The 18,914-nt window shown below is 39.1% G+C and overlaps 1 protein-coding gene across 6 annotated transcripts in view; it reads left to right on the top strand.

Annotated features, from left to right (window-relative positions):
* Nucleotides 1–12,986: 12,986 nt before the first annotated feature.
* The window catches only part of IRAG1 (inositol 1,4,5-triphosphate receptor associated 1), a 129,958-nt gene continuing 124,030 nt past the window's right edge, over nucleotides 12,987–18,914 (top strand). For 5 of the 6 annotated variants that reach the window (XM_054027398.1, XM_054027395.1, XM_054027394.1 and 2 more), the window contains exon 1: nucleotides 13,290–13,378. The gene's annotated coding sequence lies outside the window, so the exon portion shown is untranslated. Of the gene's footprint in view, nucleotides 13,379–18,914 lie in introns of all 6 variants that reach the window. The other variant, XM_054027393.1, reaches the window with a different exon arrangement.

Raw genomic sequence — 18,914 nt, 5'->3', positions numbered from 1 at the left:
CTGTAGGGAAAAACCCTTACTGTCTAATACTGATTTTTAAAATGTCTTCCTCTTCCCCCCCAAGATAATTGCTTCTTGTCAGAATTTCACTGCATGGTTTCTAAAGAAGACTGAGGTTTCAAAAAAAGACTTCATTGTTTAGCTTTTTAATGGTGTTAGCTCTTGGCTTTTTGTGTGTATGGCTTTGTTGTTGCTGTGTTGTGTGGTGGTGTTGTTGTTGTTGTTTGTTTTTAATCAGTGAGTTATATTTAACTCTGTATACTTAGTAATATTCCAGCTTTCTCCTGCAGTATGAAATTACCATTTATATTTGTGAATCAGAGAAGTAAAGGTATTTTCATCCGAGTGTCACACCTTCACTCACCAGCTTGCCTAAAACGATTCAATGAAAGTCGCAAACCCAAAGATTTATTTATCAGACTAGTACATTTAATTTTTTTTAAGTGACATTTTAAAAAACAAATTTTCAACTGATTTTCTTAACTGTCTGCAATATTTGTATACCTGTGAATGGATATGCCCAAATGGGCACTTGTACACACACTGGATAACTGAGAATTTAACTATATGGAGACCTGCATTTACATAGTTAGCACATGCAAATTTGAGTTTGTATGCTTACTCATGGATGTAATTCTTAATCCTGTGGGCACAATTAAGGAGTCTATATGCAGATTTAGCCCAATTAGTTGCTTTTATTACTCTTTACTGCAATGGCATATTAACTTTTTTTATATTGTGATAATGTACTTTTGTTAGTCTTTGAGAGCAGTGTTTAGCTAACCACCAGTTCCACTAACATCATATATCTTGAGTGTAACTGGGAGCTGCTAGGCTCCTGCTACTGCCTATTTGTTCTCCTCCTCCAGACAGGTAGTGCTACATAGTTCTTCTTTCTCTAGAGTTGCCTGCTGACCCCTGGTAAAAGCAGTAGTAGAGAGAAGCAAATAGACTGGCTAAATTCAATGTGATTTTATTGATCACTGATCTTATTTGAATTGTACAAAACTACTGTAGGTGAAGAACAAAATACTGAAAATTAATACGCTGAGCCTGCAAACATTTAAGCAGGTACATATAACTTCACCCACATGAATAGTCCCATTGGGGCTACTCCAGGTCTAAAGTTAAGCATGTGCATAAGTATTTGCAGCACCAGGGACTAAAACTGTAGTTTAATAAACAACTTTTCTCTTAATGGCATAAAACTCTTGTCATTTCACAACAAAATTGTTTGTGTTAGCAATAAAAACTGAATTTTGTTAATCTATTTAAAGTTTATTCTGAACTTTTAAAATACACACAGGCCAACATTTTTAAATAAGAGCTTAAAGTTAAGCTAAAGCTCACAGTTAGGCACGCATGGGTGGGATAGTCAAAACCACCTAAGTTCAGTTTGAAGTAATTGGAAATTGTGCTCCAGACAGAGTCAAACTCTGATTGATGCGTACGGCCTAGTTGAAGCATGTCAACTTTTTTCATTTGTGAAAGCTTTTGATTATATCATAAGGTGCTGTTGGTTGCCAATATAACATGGGCTATTTGCTTATACATTTTTCTGTTGATCACATGGTAAGATTGTTAATAAGGCCCTAAATGTGTCTTTTTAAAAGCATATTTACCTTTTTTTTTACTAAGAAGTTTCATAAGTTTCTAGGTAAAATCTGAAATTCTACTAAGAGTTAGGAAACTAATTAAAGAAACAAGTACAAAACATCTACTTTAGCAATGTAAGACTACAAAATGGGATAAAAATGAACTACCAACATGTAAATAAAAATCTGATTTTAAATCTTCTTAAATTATGTAAATAAACATAAATTAAATTTTAATAATCATTTTATCTTACGATTTTTATTCCCCTGTGAAGGGCTAGCAGCTGGGGAAGTGAGAATTAAAATAGGTTAGCAGGCAGCCTAGCAGGAAATGGAGATACTTTGCCAGACTTAACTGATGGAGAGAACTGGAGGAGAGGAGATGGGTGGAACAGAGAGAAAGAAAAGAAAGCAGGGAAACTAAGGAGGAAAAAAGGGATGGGGGAGGAAGATGACTGGGATGAAAAAGGGAAAGAAACCTAGAGTGAAGGAAGAGAGACAGATATGGGGGAAAAACTAGCAGGGAAGACCGCATGTCGAGAATCTTTGGCATACAAGGGGGATCCAAAAGCTCAGGGAGAGGTAATGAAGTTGCAATCTGGTCTGTGTGGGGGGCATTGCAGAACGGCAGTGCCTTTGGAGGGTGGTCCAGCAGAGATTGTGCCTAAGAGCTTGTCTACATTAGAAAGTTGTATCAGCAAATTTCTGCCAGCATAGTAGCATTGACAGAACAATTTCAGCATTGTGTGTTCACAGTTGGCTGCTTGTGCTGGTACATTGCATCCACACAATATCAAGTTGTATCTGCAAAAGGTGTATTGCACTGTGTGTGCATAGCATCTCAGTGTCGTGCACACCACATCAGGCGCACTATCATGGGAAATGGTCGCTGTGTAGTGTGGAACAGCTGCTATGAATTTGGGGATACCTACACGCCTTTCAGGGAATTGTTGAAACCTGGGGTCAAATGTCCACAATTCCCTCTGTTTTATCCCATAATCTACAGCTGTCCTGAGCTAGTTTTGAATTCACCACTGGAAACTTGGGTGCAGCATGGTGAAATACAGTATTCTTATCCATTGTAAGGTCTGGACATACCATCCTGTTGTTTCTGTGAGGGATGTGGGAGCTGCCTATAATATCTGACGGATATGATATGTTCCATCTGTTTGTTAATTAAAGAAAGGGTTAGCTGCATGTAGGGAGGAAGGGAGACAATGACCTGATAATAGCTGCTCCAGGAATACCTGAGACAAGGCAGAAAATCAACCACTTTGAAGTTTATCTCCAACCCTGGGTGAGTTGCCTAAACCAGTTTAATGAGATACAGAACAATCAAATGACTTGACTGGACTGAAAAAGGTGACACCCTCCTTGAAGGGAGAGATGGGGGAGCAGAGAGCAGGGCTCCCAGCCTGGGTAAACAGAAACTCCCTAGCTCTGGCTGAGCTTGCAGTGTGAATGTTGCAGCCTGGATGATGGTGTAGGCAACAGTGTGGGCTACTCACCTGAGTATGGACCCCAGCAGGGGTCAGGCAGGCTTGTATTCAGGCAGCTGGTCTGTACCACAACATCCACACTGCTATTTTTAATGCGATAGCTCAACCAAAGCTAGCACATCTGACTGACAGGGCTGGGGGAGACGCTCCCTGCTGCAGTGTAGACATACCTGCAGAGGGCTGTAGCCAAGGGACCCAGTGTGAGTGGAAGGATCATGGAATTCCACCCCATGACAGGTGAAGGCAAGAGGCCTCCCTCTGGGGAAGTACATTCAGAGAGACCAGAGAGGGGTCAAAGGTGCAACTAGCCCGTGACAGTATTTGCAAGTATGCAATTCTCAGTCAACGGAGGATGACTGGACAAGGAATGCAGCAGCTACACTGTTGCAGCTAATCGTGAAACAGCTGCACACAGTGGAGAGATGGTCCTGGGCCTGTCCGATGGACACTGAGTGGTAGGACTGGATAGTCCTACAGACTTGGGGAGACCAGTAGTGGCTCCTGATCTTAAAATTGCGGAAGGGCACGTTCCTGGAGTTGTGTGCCAAGTTCATCCCAGTCCTGCAGTGCAGAAATACCTAGATGAGAGCTGCCCTAACAGTGGAGAAATGAGTATTGAATGCAATATGCTTGCAGCTCCAGATTGTTGTTGGTAGGTAAGGAATCAAACTGGCATTGGAAAATCAATGGTGTGGGTGGTTGTCATTGAGGTGCCAGAAATTAAAGTGTGCCCTGCTGTCCAGGGTTGTCAGGTTAGGCAATGGGCAGGAAACAATGGATGCAATGACATGGGCTTTCCTAACTGCTGGAGTGATAGATGGGATGCATGCCCCCTTCTGTGCACTCTGCCAAGCCTCTCTGTATATAAACAGAATGAGGTCTTTCTTGATGGTTATACAGGCCTTGGTGTATCACTGCATGTGGTTTACTGACATAAACATTGGCTGGTCTGGGAAAGTCCACAATATCTGGATTCTTAGAAACACTGGACTTTTTGACAAGGTGAAAGCAGGGGCTTTGTCCTGGACCGTCCAACTGACATTAAGAGCATCTCGGTGCAGGTCATGATTCTTGCCCTCCTTTTTCTTCCTTGGCTTGTGAAGCCATATATCAGTAAGGGTGGGAGAAGCAATCACTCTACCCCCTGGTTGCACCTTCGAGGCAGTTTGTGCCCTGGGACATGCAATCCCTTTGCTCTTTTGAACTCTGTGATTCTCCCAGGCCTCTGTACCTCGATGGGTGCAACAACCAGAGGCAGTCATGTTCTTGGTGATGCATCCATGTTGTACAGGTTCCTGTGCTGCCTCGCTAGGTGCAATCAGATGAAATAAGAAAGAAATTTACACTGTAACTTTGAATTTCCTTCCTTTTGAATGCCTTTCTGTGGATTACTATTTAATATTTTAAGTATTATAAATTATGTGAAGGTTAATAATAACATAACCTGTTAAGGTTGCCCAACGCTTCCCATTATAAGATCTTGTTTTCCATGCCTTATAACTTTGCCAAACTTTAAGCATTTGGGCTAAAGTTTTCCATAACAGGTATCTCAAATAGAATTATTTTGGAAAGTTTTAGCCAAAATGATTTTTCCATTTCTGAGAACAAGGTTAGGAAAAAAATCTGTAGTTTGGCCATGGTAACAAAAATATTCTGGTAACCTTTTCTTTGTGAAGCTCTGATTTTTTGGATTGCTGTTCTAGAAATGAAGGTCAGATATTTATTTCAGATAGCATATTCCCGAACAAAGCTTTCCATATTACTTCCTGAAACATTTATTTTTACCATAACAAATGTACTTTTCATTCTCAAAGCAGTTTAAAAAAATAAACTTAGGCCATTCATTAATGATTCTGCAAGCATGTTAGATCAATGTGTCCAGTGTAGATTTTTGTATCAAATTTTGCAAGTGATTAATGAAACTTGCCCCATTGTTAGGATTAATCCAGCAAAGGAATGTCAGCTCAAAAATGTCAAAAATTTGTCTGGCTTGCGTCTTTTTTGCTCTCTAGAAAAAGTTACATACATCTACAAAAGATAAAAGGGCAACTTTTAATTTAATTTTAGGAATAAAATATGCCATTCTGATGATGCAATACCCAAATTAAATATGAATACTTTGTTGCAGAATCCATTGGCCTGGATCAGTATGTAGTATTGTCCCATCAGATCTGTACATAGATTGCCATGAGAAAGGCACTGTTTATCTCCTTCCATGTTGATGGGAAGTTAGATATCCTTGTGGCATCATTTTCTTTCCCCTGTCCCTCCCTTTCTGCCAGATTCTACAGAGGCAAACTGAGCGCAGGATTGGAGAAGCCACACATCATCCCTCTTCAGCTTTGTAAAAAATATCCCCAGAAAAATCATCCTTGAGTTGTATTATCTTCTTTTCAGTGCATCCCACTCTTCTCCTGGAGTCGCACTGAAAGGAGACCCTTTGTACTGTAACTGCAAAGGATCTAAGCTGCCAAAAGCCTGTGAGGCCAGTGCTGCTACGGACGTTGAAGACCTCTCTGCATCTGTGGATCCTGCAGGCTGTTCCACAGATAAGCAAACCCTTCTCATCTCCCCACAGAGCAGTAAGGAAGGAACTCTGATGGGGGTTCTTTGTGGAGACTTCCTCGCCCTGTCCTGTGTGTGTTTTTATGATGGGAAATTTTGACTCAGGTTATTGTTCCTAAAAGCTGCTGCATAGGGAACTGGTTATTTACAGTACTTCATAATGGATTGTGTAGACGTTTACCTGTTCAAGTTGAGTTAGTACTGACTGAAAGATAAACCACTTCACAGCTTTCAGATGTTAAACTGAAATGTGGTGGTAGTCCTAGCAGACAATTGTCCATGACAAACTAACCATGTTTGAGACTCTGTAGTCTCTTGGTGGAGCAACTAATGCTTGAATGGGCATAGAAATTGAGTTACTTTCTTACTGCAGAGGTGTCCAGTCCTGGTTATGTTTGAAACACATTGGTGTAGGAAAACTTGTGGTGTTGCTGCCAGTATTTTACTTCATCTGAGGACAAACAAGAATCTGGATGGCTGTCAATACAGTACTTTTCACAAGAACTGAATTCACTTATTTAAAAAAAAAAACACTTTTTTTTTTTCAAAAGCCTATAAACACTGCAAGTTTAAATGTAAATATATTACGAAAAAATATTGTAAATTGTCCAGAATAGCATCTTAGCCAATAGTTTGCCATTTTAAATCACTTCATTATCAATGGCATCTGCTCATGGATTCTACAAAATATATTCTTACATTTCCCAAGTTGACAATCCATTTACATCCTATCAATTGACTTTTTTTGAGCATCACAGCAATTACTTAAATCCACTTTTACAATCACTATTCTGAAACACTATCTGGACCAAACTGGAATATAATATTGGAAAGCACTGGAACGTTATTCCTTTTGTGGGTTTTTTGTTGGTGGTTTGTTTTGTGTTTGTGTTTTGTAAGAGCTACTCATTTTCATGTTTCATACAAAACTGAAGTTATAAGGCCCCAGTCTTGAGTGTTTAAGCATTTCCTTAACTTTTTGCACCCAAATATTCCCATTAAAGTCATTCTTTAAATTCAGAATGTTCTGTCCAAAACTAGAACATTTAGGCCTCAATCTTGCATAAGTGTCTGTCCACACAGCATGGAGCATCTTACAGAATCAACTAATCAAACCCAGCATCAAATTTTGTTACTGTCAGGACTGGGACATAGGCAGCTAGGTCTTGCGGTTGGAGCAGGAATCAGAGTTGGGAGTCAAGTGAAGGGTTAGAGCTGTAATCCTAGATTGAGCCAAGGGTCAGAGCTGGAGTTTGAGACCAGGGGCCAGGATCAGGAACAAGGCAGGAACCAGAAACATCTCAGCAAGGCAGGAACCAGGAGCAAGTCAGGGAAGCAGAATTTAGGAGTCAGGCAAGAAGGCAGGATCCAATGTAGCAGCCAGCTCGAGTGCAGTTGTGCAGATAACTACTTGTGCCTCTCTTTGAGTTTAAATAGAAAGCCCTGATTGAACCGAGTTCCCTATGTTCCTCCGGGTGGGCCCAGGGAAGCCCTCCCTTGTGTAACTTCAGGTTTCATTGTCTCTCCTGCTGGGTTGGTTAGTATTGAGCCACTAGGTGGGAGCATGGAGGTAACAGTCAACTGGGCACCCTGTAGACAGAGGATCAAGACCTGTGGGGTCATGACAATTACTTTGCATTCTTTTAACTGAATGGGCTCTAACTGGTGGTGGACTTCTAATAAAAAAAATTTCCCTTCATTTTTGTTTGTCTATTTTTTTCCCCAGTTTTGTGACTATAGATTTATTCTTTCTATCTTTCTAAACAAACAAATAAATAAAATTCATATGCACCAGAAAAGTGAAGTTGGAAGAAATGATTAAATCGTATAAAAGATATATCTAGAAAAACAGCCATGTTAACATGATCAGATTTAATTGGTTAAAGTAAACAAGAAATAACTGGGGCTCTCTCATTCTTCCTCACAATCATAGTTCCCATGGGTGGGTATATGAACCATTAGGTAGTGGCGTAATTAATCTTAATTGTCTGGGGTTTTGTTGTTGACTATCTTGACTATCTAAAAGGTGGTTAAGGACAGAAAATTAAGTGTGTTAAATAATACCTTTACTCCACACATCTGCCTAGCTGATTTAAATTTTGTCTATTTGTCTTATCCTTGTAGAGCCAAAACACCTATTGATGAGTGAGCTGAACTGCACATCAGCAACAGACTTGTTAACTAAAGGCATGTCTACGTTACGCGCTGGATCGACAGGCAGCGATCAATCCAGCAGGGGTCGATTTATCGTGTCTAGTCTAAACGCGATAAATCGACTGCCGAGCACTCTCCTGTTCACTCCGGTACTCCACCAGAGCAAGAAGCGTAGGTGGAGTTGATGGGGGAGCGTCAGCCGTCAACTTACCACAGTGAAGACTCCGCTGAAGTTGCGTAACTTAGATTGACCTCCCCCCGCCCCCAGTGTAGACCAGGCCTAAGTTTCAAATGGGGAAGCTTTATTATCTAGCTATCCTCGTGGGTTTTTTTATAGCTTCAAATACCATAGGGCTTGATTCTGTACCACGCCTGAGTTCTGCCTGAACTGGGCAGACAAGAGTATTTGGCCCCTTAGTGTTTAAGAGCTGCATGGAAAAATGAGATGGTCAGATCCACACTGTAGTGAGGCCATAGTAATGATGATATCCAAACCAGAAACAAAAAGACCTACAAATCCTAAGCTGATGCAAATCTGGCAGTTACTTTAAAACAAAAAATATTTTTTCTTGTATCTGAGTAAATTTGTTCAGGGAGAGACAGTAAACGTGGAATTCAGTTTTGCCAGTTTTGAAGTCACTTTTCTGAGTAGAACAGCACTGAGAGTTACTTAGCCATCATGACTAATTTTCTAGTTATCACACTTCTATGGCTGAACATTTTTTAAAAAAAAACAAACAAACTTGGTATGTGTGAAATGTTTTCTGATCAAAACTCCTCACACTAAGTCTCAGGGCTGACTGCCAAAATGAGGTTGACAGTCACATTGTTACTGAGGAGAATTTATTTATAAGTTTCCATAACTTTTATGTTTAATAGAAATGATTGCCCGTGGTTGAAGTAAATGATGATCTGTTAGAGTGAAGACTTTTGTACTGTAGGAAACTTAAAAATAAAACAACCCAAAGATGAAACCTTCTGTAGCACAAGGGACTGATTAAATATAACATTGATTGCTCTTGGTTTTTCAAAGTTTAAAAGTCAGGGAAGCATATATGAAGAAATATATGAATCTCTCTGTTCATGTACTGTTTATTTAATGCAGCATTCAGATTGAGGGACAGGGTAATGGATTTTTGTTTGGGGGCAGGACTTTTTGGGGAGAGCATATGGAGTCTTTGAACTGATTGATGTTCTTTCTGGCTATATCTGTCTGTTCTTTTGCATGACTCCATGACTCTTTCATACTGTGCTTGGCTCATCTCCCTATTGTTTGTGTCTTTTTGTGGGCTGAAGCTGACACTCTTAAACAGTCTGGGTCATTGGCTGTCCTTGGCCTTCCTACATGATGTTCTAACTTTTTGTACTTTTCCTGAATTACTGTCCTTGATTTCTGAACCCATAAAACGTTCTTCCATTCTCCTTTATACTGTTTACGCCCTTTGGACTGTCTCTGCTCTTTTTGTGCTTTCTATGCCTGATTATCCCTTGCTTTCCTCTATACTGTTAGTGGATATTTGACTGTCCCTGGCCTTTCTTTATGCTGCTCATGGCTTTCCCAACTGTTTTCTGACACAATATTGTTTTACACTGGCCTTTACAGACTCTCTCCCCGTTTTATATACTTAGATATACTAGAATTATTAAGAAGTCCTCTCTGACACCTGAAGGACCTCTGTATGTCTTCCAGGTACACACAATTCCTGTGACTCTTGTATATGGTTTTAGTTATGGACTCCAATGTGTATCTCAGTGAAGTGCCAGTTTTTTTTTTTTTTACTGCTATGTCATTTATATTGTTTGAAGTGACTAGCCCTTAGCTATCCTGATTTTTGTTACACTCAAGTAAAGCATAGTATGATGTTTGAAAGAAAGTGAACTCTCCTAATAAGAAAGAAGAACTTAGAAAAAACAAGAATAGGACAATTTCTGGAGCAGTTCCAATCACCAAAATATTAATGGGGATTGGCAGTCTCATTGAGAATGTAAAAAAAAAAAAGGGACCAGAGGTACTAAAGCTATAGGAATACATCTGGAGTATTTTTGATGTCCAAGGACATGCAAGTAGCCATGGTAAGGCAAAGGTCCTAGAACTTTATAAGTGGTCCCTGGGGAACAGATATTGCTAACATCAAATTCTAAAATTCATTTAATAGAATCCCAATTTAACATCGGAATTTTACACTACTGCAATACTTGAGCTTGTTTGCAGTAGAAAGATTTCTCTATTCTCGGTTCTGTGCTTGCAAAACATAGGATCAAGTGTTTCACAAGATGTAAACAGTTTTTATGTCTGGGGTTTTTTTTACCCTAGGCATTACACAGAAAAGATTCAGAAAGATAGGTCGAGCCAAAAGGTAGTAAGTAGCATATTTAATATTTCATACAATCCCAGGATACTTATTCTTAGACTCTTGAAAATAGTATAAGAATTTATTTGTAACTTTTCCTAAGAACTGTTTCTTTCAGACTTTACTGAGGAATTTCCATCTCTACACAAGTAAATCAAATGTTCAGATGAATTTATATAATTGCTTTCTACTGTTCCCTCTTCCCATCTCCCAGTAAGTTTAGTTTTTTCAAACAGCAGATCACTGTAGTGACAAATTTAAGACTCAAATGTATCAGTAATTATACCAGATTATGCAGTCATTGTTGGTCAGAAAATAATTTTGTGCCTAGAGTTGCTTCCATAAAGTAAAAACCTTGGGTGAAATCCTGGCTGTACTGAGGTCTATGGTGCAACTCACACTGACATACTCCAGAGCCAGGATTTTACCCTTGTTAATAAATTCAGACAGTTAGCTCTAAGCTTTTCATCTCTATAGGCACCTTGCATTGGGATGAAATGTGAGCTATCAGTGTTCATGTTCCATCTCCTCAAATAAGGCATACAAATCTTAAATTGACAACCCTTGACTTTATAAAGAAGTACCTGTTTTTTAGCTTTTTGTTTTGTTTAAACCTGCTGCACTTGGTCACACTCCAAAGCTTCCATAATGGCAGAGTCATGGGTCACTGAATCCTTATCTTCCAGGGCACCAATTGGAATGAGCACATAATGACTCACTTACAGGTCAGGCCCCACACATGAAGAAGCACTGAACAAGCCAATGAAATATCTCAGAATAAGACTAATGAAGCATTTGGTGATATTAATGGAGAATAAATTAGTGTTAATTACATTATTATTGCTGCTGAAAAGGCTACTATGAGAACATTCTGAGTAGAGTAATCCAGAGAGATAAGACATAACAGGTTCACCCAGGTTGCTGGGTATGGTCAGATATTTTCCCTCAAATATTCCAGAGAGGCTGGAATCACTGTTCCTTGAAGAAAACCTGTATGTAAAATTATGTTTATGGAGAAAACAACACCATACCTCACTTGCATTTGTGGGTAACAAAATAGTTATCCAAGGGAGAGCAAGAAAAGATTGGTTGAGAGCCATCCAGGAGCCCAAAGGATTTAGGGCCTAATCCAAAGCCTGTTGAAGTCAATGGAAAAACTCCCATTAACTTCAATGAACTTTCGGTCAGACTCAAAGACTAGAGCTAGAATAGTGATATAGTGACTGGCCCGACATGTTTTATGTCTTTCAGAGCACTATTGAGCAGGTGTAGAAATTTTGCCCTAAATCAACATAGTATTAAGCAGAAAATGTTCCTGAGATACAGAATAATATAATGTCCACTGAAAAGTCTAGGTCTGCTCTGGCACAAACTAGGCCTGGATATTTTTTTTATTCCAAGGAATCTGTTTTTGAATGTTTAAAAAATTGAGTAACTAAAGGATGTGAACAGTAAGGAGGGAGAGAAATAAGTTGATATGGTTGATGGGATATAATTAGGAGTAATAACAATATTTTGTACTTATAGAGTGACTTTATTCTGAGGATGACAATGGAGTGGTATGAAATTAAGCCAATGTAAGTTTAGGCTAAATATTAGGGAATAGTCTGAGGAAGCAGGGGTGCTGGAACTAGGGGTGCTGGGGGGTGCAGCAGCGCCCGCTGGCTTGAAGTGGTTTCCATCACATACAGGGTTTATAGTTTTGTTCAATGGCTTACAGCACCACCACTATAAAAACTGTTCCAACGCCACTGGCGGGAAGCCTCATCACTTGACTAATTTAGAACTAAACTTACAAGCAATATAGAATGTACTATAGCATATGTTCTCATCCTGGGGGTCATTGCCCAACAAATGTCAAGGGCTCACAACCACACTCCCCTTCCCATATTGCTAAATGGGACTAGGGTCCTGTGTAGACAGGAAGTCCCAGTATGGAAAAGGTTGAAAACCACTGTACCATAAGAAACATACACTAGCAAGGGATATATTGGATGACCTCGTGGATTTGTAATTAGATGTTTGTAGGGGCTTAGGATATGGACAGGGTCAGAAAAGCCAGAGTACAGCATGGGGAAAATTCACAAAGGCCCTTGTCTTCCTTCAAATCCCTTTTTTATGACCCACTTCTGCCATGATACTCATGGTCATCTGCTGCATGATAATGGCTAGGAAGGTGGCCTAATAGTGATTCATTATTATATCTTGTTCACTTAAACCAACTCCAATTATACAGTCTTAAAATTTTACAGCAAGCTAGTATGTACAATCTTGTGCTGTTATTTCTGTCACACTTATCTCCCCACTCACCACCTGCTCCTCTGTTGTGTTCTATGCATCTTGCCCCCATTTTATTTTTGTATAGCACCTCATATCATGGGGTCCTGATCTGGGTGCTACTGTAATATAAAATAGCCAACTGTTGAGCTCCTAATTTTTATATCACAGTTAGGATTTTTAAATATATATAAACATTGAAAAGAAAACTATTTATTATCTTGTTGTAATCGCAGAATTCTCCCCCTACAGGATGTGAGCAATCCCCTTTGACTTTAATGGGCGTTACTCATACTCTGTGAGGGGAGAATAGGGCCCAATATTGGAAAGAGGCCAATGTTCTTTACAAGTTCACATGCCTTTTGAGTGGGTCATTTAATTTAGGCTGCCTCTGACCAACCAAAGGAAAAACTTCTCCAAATAATTACATTTATTTCTGTACAATTTCACAGTAAGGGTTAACACATTACGATGAAAATCGTATTTCATCTGTTCTTCCCACTTGCCCATTTTTAATCAGTTATTCAAAAATGAGAAAGTAGATCCTCATGTGCAGTGAACTCAGAGAATGCTAATGGGGTATCTGCGTCTTTTTGTTCTCAGAGGCTTATGCCAGAATAGGGAAAGCCTTTTATTCTACCACTCTCTCAGAGTCAGAAGAAGGGAGCTTTCTGAAGAGTTACTTTAAATTGAAACTCTCTTCTAATGTTAGTCTGCTGACTGTCTTGGGTCTCTGAGTTAGAAACTGCTTCAGCTTAGTTAATAGAGCCAGATGTAACATTGACCTTAAATGGTAAAAGCTCCCAAGAGTGAGAGAGAGGCTCGCCTGAGGGGAAAAAGAGGAATAACTCAGTTTTAGGTAAGTAATCTATGTAACCAAGAATAAGCTGTCTCCTTCAGCTGTGAACCAGAACGGAACCATTTTTCCTCCTTAAAGGTACAGTACCTCATTGTTGTGATACTTAACTAACTTGGGTAGATCTTTTTCCATTAAATTGACTGTCTAAAAAAAAAATGGGTGTAGCAAGACCCGTTCTTCTTGCATACCGTTTTGGGAACAGACAAGTATGGTAAAGAAAAGTCTGTGCTGGTTAGATAGAAGTTTTCTAAAGAAAGGTAGGTAATCAGTAATGAAATGCAACCCTGATTCAGAATCGTCGGTAACTGTATTGTGCTGTCTGAGATAATTAGTTAAAACCCTGAAATGTTTATAGACAAATATGTTTAAAATGAGCTCATTTTATTTAGCACACAGTTGTATGGTCTTCTTCCTTGCATGTACTCTTTTAACAGTGTCTGCACCAGAGTTGCTCATTTTGATGGATTACCTACTTGTCTCTGGAACCTGTCTTTTATAAGACATTTCCGGAACCATTTCTTTATATAGTACGTTTGCTTTTAATGCCAGTAAGGGTAAATGAATGCTGATAAGTTACAACTAACTTAGCTGTTGTAATTCTTCAATATTTATTGAAAATAGTCTCCCCACTCAGCAAATTAAAGTATATTAAAATTCTAAGTAAATATTTTTTAAAAAACAGTATTTGAGGTTTCTGATATTTCAAATTTCAATTTAAGTCTATGCTGAAGCTATTGATAGTTACATTTCCTTGGTAAATTAAAATTTTTAAAATACTTCTTGTTGTGATTAAAAATATGCATGTTAAGCATTTTTTCGGATAGAAATATGTAAACATAATATCTTGCAATAATATATTATGTAAATGAGAATTCAGATCAAGGTCATGAAAGTTTAGGCCAGCAATCATGTTAATAATATAAATGTGCATTAATGAGTTAGATTTCAAGCTTCTAAAAAATATCCTGGTTTCAAATGGTGAAAAATTCCTGTGCCACTGAGTACACATGGAGAGAATAGACACCTACATTAGTTTATGCTGCATGCTACTTAGAAGAAGCATTTTTGTTTTGAATATAGACAGAGTTCCTGCAAATAGTTACTTCATTTATGTTTGACATTGGTAGGTGTTGTGTATACTGTAAGTGAAAGCTCACTACATCTAGTTTCAAGAGAATATGGCAAACATCTCTTAATTGTTTTAACATTCAGATCCAGTTACAAACATTATGATTTACTTCACTTCTATTTTTCTCTGAAATTTGAGTCTTTCATTAGTGGCTATTTTTAGGACACTACACTAGTTGATCATTCTTTAAATCCTTGATAATGTTGACCTTGCATCTATTAGTACCCTAATAATAAATATCCTGTAACTGTAAATCAATATATTTATTAGGCTTTATAATTAGGCCACCTAGATGAATGGAAATGACAAAATACAGCCTGCAAAATGCAGCTGAGTATTGAGTGACACAAAGTAAGAAACAATCCAATACATTAGAAAAAGTAAACGACGTACTATAGGGAACTCCAATTTTCATTCCAGTATCTAAGGGCATTATTCTGATCTATTGGACTTGCATGTATCTTCATTCGTGGCATTATCTATGTCCTTTCAGTGTGCGTGATGATTCACGGTTGTTGATCATACGTAGAAGGAATTTGGACCATTGCATATTTTATTTATAACTTCATATGTAGACAGAACTAACTTCTTCCTTTCAGTTTAAACATCTTCTCATGCTTGCCCCTAGGGCAGAGGTATCTTTTGTTAATATCGCATTTCATAGCAACTTGTCAATTATTGTTTTATCAGATACATTGTAAATCAAGAAAGAAAGAATATATAATGTAATGCCCAGAGTTATAGTTGTTATAACTCTATCATTAAAAACAATCATACTTAGTATAAAAAATACAGGTAACACTCATGCACTGATACCTAAGGCTGTGGATCTGTATTCACAATAATTGTTTTTAATTGGGGGCTGTGATATAGTAGCTAAGCTTACCACTTTATTTAATTGCTTTTAGAGCTAACTTATAGGCGATGATAGTATCCCTTCTAGGAAACTTCCTAAAATTCTGTGGTGTCTGCATGTATCTGTATGTCTCATTACCTTTCATTTTGTCTTTTTTTTTTTTTTTTTTTTTTTTTTTTTTTTAGGAGTGGTCAGTGATAGCCTAAGTCCCAGTCCCAGGCACCAAGCAGAGAGGGGACCAATGGCTACTCAGTGGCTGGATCCATAGATCCAAGGATTTGAGGAGATTGGGGAGAGAAAGTGGTCCAGTATACTGTCACTGCAGGAGGCAACTGGTGCCATGGGTTGGGGCCACTGGACTCTCTGCCTCTTGCCAACCTGCTAGTACTAGTCACTTTTCAGCTAATATTGCAGAACACCTGAACCAGCTAGCAGCTAGTGGGAATGGGAATTAGGGAGCTGGTGGGGAAAATTGGTCCAAAGAGGTGGTAGCTTCTACTTTCTAGGGTCATATCCTCTACATATGAAGCCCCAGATTCCCAGGGAAGGTGTCTCTGCTAACCCAGCAGCTGCTGATAGAGAGCAGGGGCTGAGTGACTTAGAAAATACACACAAAAAACAGGAGTACTTGTGGCACCTTAGAGACTAACAAATTTATTAGAGCATAAGCTTTCGTGGACTATATGCATATATGCATCCAAAGAAGTGGGCTGTAGTCCACGAAAGCTTATGCTCTAATAAATTTGTTAGTCTCTAAGGTGCCACAAGTACTCCTGTTCTTTTTGCAGATACAGACTAACACAGCTGCTACTCTAAAACCTGAGAAAATACAGTATAAGAATATCTTACTCTTCCTGTCCACTATAACTTCACTCCATCTATCTGTCTTGTGCATCTGTCTAGGTAATATGCTGCCCACCACTATAGTATCAGAGTGCTTAGACAAGCAGAGCAAGTTGGGCCCTGATCAGTTGGTTCAGATAGTCAAGGCCTGTAACCACTTTTCATCACTGCTCTCTGCCCACTCCTGGTTTCAGGCATGTGAGAAAGAAAGAGAACCTGCTGCAGTTCCAGGCAAAGGAAAGTACATCCATTGCCTTTTTGAGGGGAACAGAGAGACTAGCCACCTGGTGGGCTGGCTGCCTCTTCCTTAGGTTTGTGGAACTGAAAAAGAGAGGAATCTCACAGCTCCCTTCCCCTGTCCTGACCTTCAGGCCCTCTATGGGGATTGGGGAGAAGGAACTCCTGCTGGTGCCTTCACTCCTGCTCCCTTGTGGAAGTGGGTCTGAGAGAGGCTGTTTGGAAACTAGGTATCAGTGATGGAGAGGAGACTCAGAAGCCAGTGATGGGGGTTTGAGTGGAGAGAGGTCCAGGAATCAGTGATAGTATCTCTGTGTGTTAATTATATTAATTCGGCACATATGCATTTGATAAATTAAGGGGAACTATGATTATGAAGACAGAGTTTTGAAATATTGCCTGAGTTGCTTCCATTCGACAGTCTGCTCCTGAGAAGCAAGGTTCTTTTCTGTGGAGGAAGGGAGGAGGATCTTGAGATTTGAGGAGAAGAGGACAGTCCAGTTCAGGTGGGAATAAGTGTCTGTCTGGGAAAGGATATAACTGGGGGGCAGAGGTTTAACAGGGTTAGGTTTGGTTAATCCAGGCCCACAAATAGACAAAATTTGCTCATGCAGTAGAGTGAGGCAGCCAGGGTTCTTTCTCTGATTTATTTTACCCTTCTTCTGTGAAGACTTTCCATTGTAGAATGATATATTGTATAACTCCCTACCCCCCAAAAGATTGAAATTTTATTTAAAGAAATAAAAATTGAAATGTAATAAGCTGAATAAAGCATGCCAGTATATGTGTTAGTGGGCTATTTGTGCATTTTTGGGGGGGAGGGCTGTAGGCAAAGGGTCCAAAGATTTTATACCTCACAATTCACCAGTAACCTACAAATGCATGTCCTGTTGTGGCTTGTCAGTACAGAAAGTTGTATGGTAGAACCACATTACATGACATTTTCATCCAAATTACATACATATCTGAAATACTCATCTTGCAAGTGAAGAGGGAATATGGTTTTTTGACTGTTATCCTTGTGTCATAACATCCAGATCCTTGTTGTTGTTCTTCAGTCAATAGGAGTTTTGAGTAGTTACATATTCAGCGATAAAGAGGCTGTCTTTCTTGGAGAATTCACATAGCTAGTTTCATTGGTTAAAAAGCTTGCATACTGAAATATGCAGGTACAATATTTTGTACTCCTGTGTCTAGGAGGACAAGTATGTATGCTTTGGGTCAGAGGGTTGTCATAAGAATAAAGTTGTTAGTGCTTATGTAATGATGCAAAGTGTTCTGCAATGCTGACATTATAAATGGAGGCTGTGGCTCCGATCCTGCACTATTGAATTCAACAGCAAAACTGCTGTTGACTTCAATGGAGCAGCAGCAAGTCCTTAATGAATACCACAGAGGAAGGTTATGACAGTTCAGAGGAAATAAGAGTCTGAAATCTGTGAATTTGGCCAAGAACAAATTGATTTTTCACCCATCTTGCTTTGTACCCCTGCACCAATTAATAGCAGGGTGTGTAGAGTGGCATCTGTTTCAAATCTTAAAAAACAAACTCTGCAATGAAAAAGCAAACTGGTTCCCTTTTCTGGGTGTTCTAGCAGTTTCTTTTGACTTGTGATACAGGCTAACTGGGACAGTGGAGTGTACTCAACAGGGTAGCATAAAATGAGAGACATAAATTATTAACATTTCCTGTTTGGGAAATTTAGCAGCATGTTCAGTAATGGTGAACTGTGCCCTAACTGCTGTACACAGAAATTAAAAATAAAATGTTCAACCATAACTCAAAGAAGAATTTGTGGAGGGGGAAGGGAAATACTTTAACAAAGTATAAAAATACACACACGGCTTTGACTTATTTGACAAGAGCTGAAGACATTTTAGCCACTGTACTGCTCTTATTTTTCTTTTTCAAGGGTGAATGAATGTAGTTAACTTCAGTACTCATGAGAATGGCATGATGTGGCTGGTTGCAGCTAAATCTAGTGGCAATAGGTATAGATGGTGAAATTTATATTACTGCAGAAGGCCTGCACAAGGTCTATACAATGCTTAGGCCCCATGTTATGATTTTAACTTGGGCATAAGACCTTTCTTGTGCAGATCCTCTGCACTGGGATAAATACTGTTCTTAATGGAAGCTTCCCCACATAGTAGCTCTACTAGTGCCCATCGTCTTGACACTTCTGAATGGTGATTACATTTTAACAAACTCCCTGCAGATCATGCTCTCTGGAATGATAGTTATCATAATTGCTTTGCCTGCTGTTTTAGATGGAGGTAGATTTAGGTCTTACAAATAACAGTGGTCAATAAAGCAGAATGAGGAAAATGAAATATTTGCATGTTTTGATTTGTCAAATGCTAATCCTTGGATATAGGTTACATTCAGCATGGCATGCTGGGAGTTTTGGAACTTGTACAGTCTCAGTTACAGACCACTGATATTGTACCTATTTCCAGCAGTATCAAGTAAGCATGGCAACCAAAGAGTAATCATTGTGTGGTAGGAAGACTTACCGTGGACATAATGGGGTGTATTATGTGAGTTG

This window comes from Malaclemys terrapin, chromosome 4 (assembly GCF_027887155.1).
Source record: "Malaclemys terrapin pileata isolate rMalTer1 chromosome 4, rMalTer1.hap1, whole genome shotgun sequence".
NCBI lineage: Eukaryota > Metazoa > Chordata > Testudines > Emydidae > Malaclemys > Malaclemys terrapin.
The sequence above is the reverse complement of the archived record's forward strand: the minus strand, read 5'-3'. Positions and strand labels throughout refer to the sequence as shown.